Genomic DNA, 4617 nt, shown 5'->3' with positions numbered 1-4617 from the left:
TTAAAAGCTTAAAAATGAATTTCCCTTATTTTCCCATTAAAATAATCATAATAAATAAATTAAAAATCACAAAAATACAAAATTTGATTCTCTAAGTTTTTTTAACTCAGAAAATTTTAATAAAATATAAAAATAATTTTTTTTAATTAAAACATTTTTTTCCATTTAATTAAACCATTGAAATTTGTTAATAATTAAATAATAATAATTATTTAATTCAAAAAAAAATCATGGAATTTTGTCTAAGTGTTTCTCTGACCTAAAGAGACCTCTAATGATTTTCACATGAATAAAAAACTTTATTTTGGATAAATAAATAAATCAATTTTGGAAAATATTATTTCTGGATATAAATAATTATTTAAATGAAATTAAATTTTGGAAACCCACATTATTTTCCTTTGATGTTTTAATTACCCCATAAATAAAACACTTTAAATTCTCAAAGTCATTTGAGTTGTGTTTAATGAGTTATGAAATGGAAAGCCCGATGGTTGATTCCGATATTTTTTTATATGTAGAATTTATGAAGTTGACACTACTACTTGAAAATTTTAATCCCCGGCAATGGCACCAAAAAAATTGATCCCAAACTTGATCTCAAGCAAAGTAAGAATTCAATTATATTTATAAGGATTCTACGCAAGTCCACGTATCGTTATCAAGTAATATATGACTTTTTGATTATGCCCCGAATGAATATCGATCCCACGCGATCCCACGGAGATCGAGGTTAATCACGTCGGCTTTCAAGAGAAGTTCTAGTTTAGAATAACATGCCCTAGCTTGGAAGGTCGATAACGGTTTGCTTTTGATTATATCTTACAATTATCATTACAATACTACTTCTACTCCTAAACTAAAATGCTTAGTGAAAATCAGAAAGTGGGGTTTTTAATTTATTAAAAGTGTCATTCCTCATACAATGAAATTAGTGACATGTGTAAAAGTAAAAGAAGTAGTGAGAGAGATTGTGACAAATATGAGAAATTATATTCTTTATCCTTACTAGAGATGCTATAAAAAATATTGGTTAATCTAAAGTTTGAATAGTTCTGAAGACGGGCTAGGTAGGAAAGATACTAGCTCTCACTTTAGAGTTCCTTCTTATCCCTCAACCTGGAGGCTAACATCTCTCATCAAAACCTAAAACAATAGACCAAATTAGGGGCTTTAGCCTGTCACTCTAAAGTCCTCTAATTTTACACCCAGTTCACCTGTAAATGAAGAACAAAGTAAAATCATCACACTATATTCTCACTCTACTCAATTATGTATTCTACACATGCATATTAATTCATTATAAGAGGGAAGAGTAAAGAAAACTATTCATTACACATGGAGGAACAACAAAAACTTTTCATTAAACAAGACTTTGAGAACATATAAACCAAGTACTAAATTCAAATAAAAATATAATGAAAATACTTATCTTTGATGGAAATCAAACTCTCCTTGTATATCAAAAGCAATCTCCTTACAATCCTTTCCAAGAACAAAGTGAAAAGAAAAGAAGAAATTCTCACTCTCTCTCTTTCTCTCTCACCTTGTCGCCCCACTTGAGGCTCGCACCAAAGCCTTCTTATTCTTCTACAAGCCTTCTTCTCCTCTTATAATTAGTTCCAAAGTCCAATAATATTTTTTAAAATCATTTTCAAACCTTATTTATAATTTCTCAAGAGATTCTTAAATTTCTCTTAAAAAATGTCCATATTCATTGAATCTTCCAAATGGTGCCTAAAGTGCCCCTTAAAAACTCCTTCTAACCACCCCAAATTTTTATTTAAAGTCCATTTTATCATTTCTAATAAATTCTCCAAGAGACACACGAAGCAACACTTCAAAAATCATACAAGTCCGACTTATATTCTAGAAGATATGTTGAAAATTGTCTCCGTCTCCTAAGCGTAGATTCTGGGAAGCTTAAGCACCCTCCTCTCTATCTGGTGGTGCCTAAGCACCATATTGGGTGCTTAAATGCTGAGCACAGGCAATTAAGTATCCAGTTTAGGTCCCCTTGGCTCCAGTGTGCCCCGGTTCGACCCGATTTGCTCTAGTTTGCTCCGTTTTGGTCCATTTTTATTTCTTTTACTCCAATAACTCAAAATTCTTCAATTTGATGTACTTACAACAAAAAAAATACTAGAAAACATACCTTTAAAGTGCAATATCATTATAAAATATAACATAAAAAATAATACATTTTTAGGTGCATCAAAGGGCAATGCGGTAATTTTAGATTTTGGTGCCTTAATCAAAATTTAGGATTAACTAAGGGAAAATGCGTAATTTTTGTCCTAATAAAAATGTTCGGATGATTGAAACATGATGAGATCAAAGGGTAGAAACTCACTTGTCACATTTTCATAATATGAACAAAATCATAATTTCCCTAATCATCATGTATTGGAAGTCAATTAAGATCAAATGATTCTTAAGTGATGGACTTAAGCTAGAAAGATAATAATTTACTTATCTTAAGCCTAAAATTGATGACGATGTGATTTTTTAATAAGAATATATGCCACTTAAACCAAAATTTCAACCACCACTAATTTTCCCCATTATGATTGTTAAGGGCTTGGAATTGACCTAAGCTTGATGTCAAAACTCAATTGATAGGATTTAGAAGATAATATGTTTGGTGATTAACATCCTTAAACACTACAAGCCTGACTTTAATTATGGGCACCACAATCTTTTATGGCTTAAATCTTCCTTAAGGGCACCCACCCACATAACTTAAATGAACATCAATTGATTAATTGAGTGTCTTAGTCTTGGGATAAATAAAGCATCAAGTTTTCGCGAGCAATAGGATAACCCTAGCTTAACTTTGGATGATTAATAGAACGATATGATAAGTTCTAAATGAACTCGAAATAATTTAAGAAATTCTTGAAGTAGTTCAGGGTCATGCTCCGAGCACTTTGAAATCTTTTGAATATTTTGAAGGGCAAATAGAACTTGTCATATTTTGTTATAAAATCACTCATTAAGATCTTCGGAGGCTCAATAAAGTCATACTTTGTGGTTTGGTAGCTATACCTTCATCTACTCCTGCAATTTAATGTGTGTTTGTGTGTGTGTGTGTGTGTGTGTGTGTGTGTGTGTGTGTGTGTGTGTGTGTGTTGCTAAAGCTAACGTATCAGGTGGAAGAACGAGAAGAATCGACTGGTATATTTTTAAATTATTGCATTACCTTTCTGTACTTCTTGTCTTATGCATTACCTTTCTGTACTTCTTGTCTTAAACTTGCATGTTAAACAACGATGTCACTCTGCATGTCAAAACCAAAACTATTAGGATAGCTGCAACACCAAAACCAAAATTTAAAGATTAAACAAGATAAAATTTACCGACACAACATTCAAAATATAAGACAGCTCAAAATTTAATTACAAACATAAAAAAAATTACAACTAAATTAAAAACGTCTTTATCGGATGATCAGGAATCCCTCAGAGGAGGTAACCTACAGTTACTAACGAGATTTCCTACGGTCTAAATGAAAGTATGTAACCTACAGTAAATTCATTTGGACTAAGTGAATTTGAAAGAAAATAATGGTGTCGGAACGAGGGAATTGTAGGATCCTAACCGGTGTCGCTCTAATCAACTTTAACATCCTTATAATACTTAAATAATTATAACTATAGGAAACATTTGATTTAACATCAGAACTTGACACATTAGAAAACTTGAACTCGCTACGACGAGGAGCTTGGAGCTACCATTGTGGGCAACACGACCATCTTCAACAACAAAACATGTATACCTCAGCTAAACCATTCTTTCTTTAGAATTAAACAACAAGTCATAGGACTTCAAGGTTTTTCGCCTAGTGCGACATAAATCCTCAACTTATCTTTAGACTTTTGTATAGCTCTGCTGCACAATATAAGCCCTAACTAGTTTTAGGATTTTGAGGTTGTCGTTCTTCACGATCTAAACCCTCACATCTTCTAGGTTGTTTGTGTGATCGTTTCACACGAATGTAAGCCCAAAATTAATAAAACTGTGAGGATGAAACATCTAAATAATTTCCTTCTTGAAAATGAAGCCAAACAGTAAGATAGTTTGGGAAGTCATTGAGGTTCCCCTCAGGATCCGTGACATCCCCTAGTCTTCTTCCTTTAGATTCCAGAATAAATATTTCAATTTTGAGTCATTCCCCTTTCACACCTCTTTATCTGATATTGTTGAAAAGTCCTATTCATTTGAACTTCTTGAAGATAATATCCCCTAATTTTTATCCAGAGTTTTATTACGTGACTCTGATTATCGATGATGTAATTAACTATAGGGGCTTGCCCTTATAGAAAGCTTTTCTGAACCAAGTTTAATATAAACCCTATTTAATTTTTCATATTAAATAGGAGAACTTGTCAACTTATAATAAAAATGGTTTCGCAGACTTAAATGGATGTTATACAAATTTTAGTTTATTTAATTGAGCCTTAGCAATAAGTAATGTGTTTATCTTTTGGGATAGATACATTGCTTGTGGTATTTGGCTCATTTATTTAAACTACTGGGAATATGAGATCGGTTCGGTCTTGTATTATCAAAATTTAAAATATTATCTTCCATATTACATATATATATATATATATA

The sequence above is a fragment of the Phalaenopsis equestris genome, unplaced genomic scaffold, assembly GCF_001263595.1.
Source record: "Phalaenopsis equestris unplaced genomic scaffold, ASM126359v1 Scaffold000048, whole genome shotgun sequence".
In the NCBI taxonomy this organism is placed as follows: domain Eukaryota; kingdom Viridiplantae; phylum Streptophyta; class Magnoliopsida; order Asparagales; family Orchidaceae; genus Phalaenopsis; species Phalaenopsis equestris.
The sequence above is the reverse complement of the archived record's forward strand: the minus strand, read 5'-3'. Positions refer to the sequence as shown.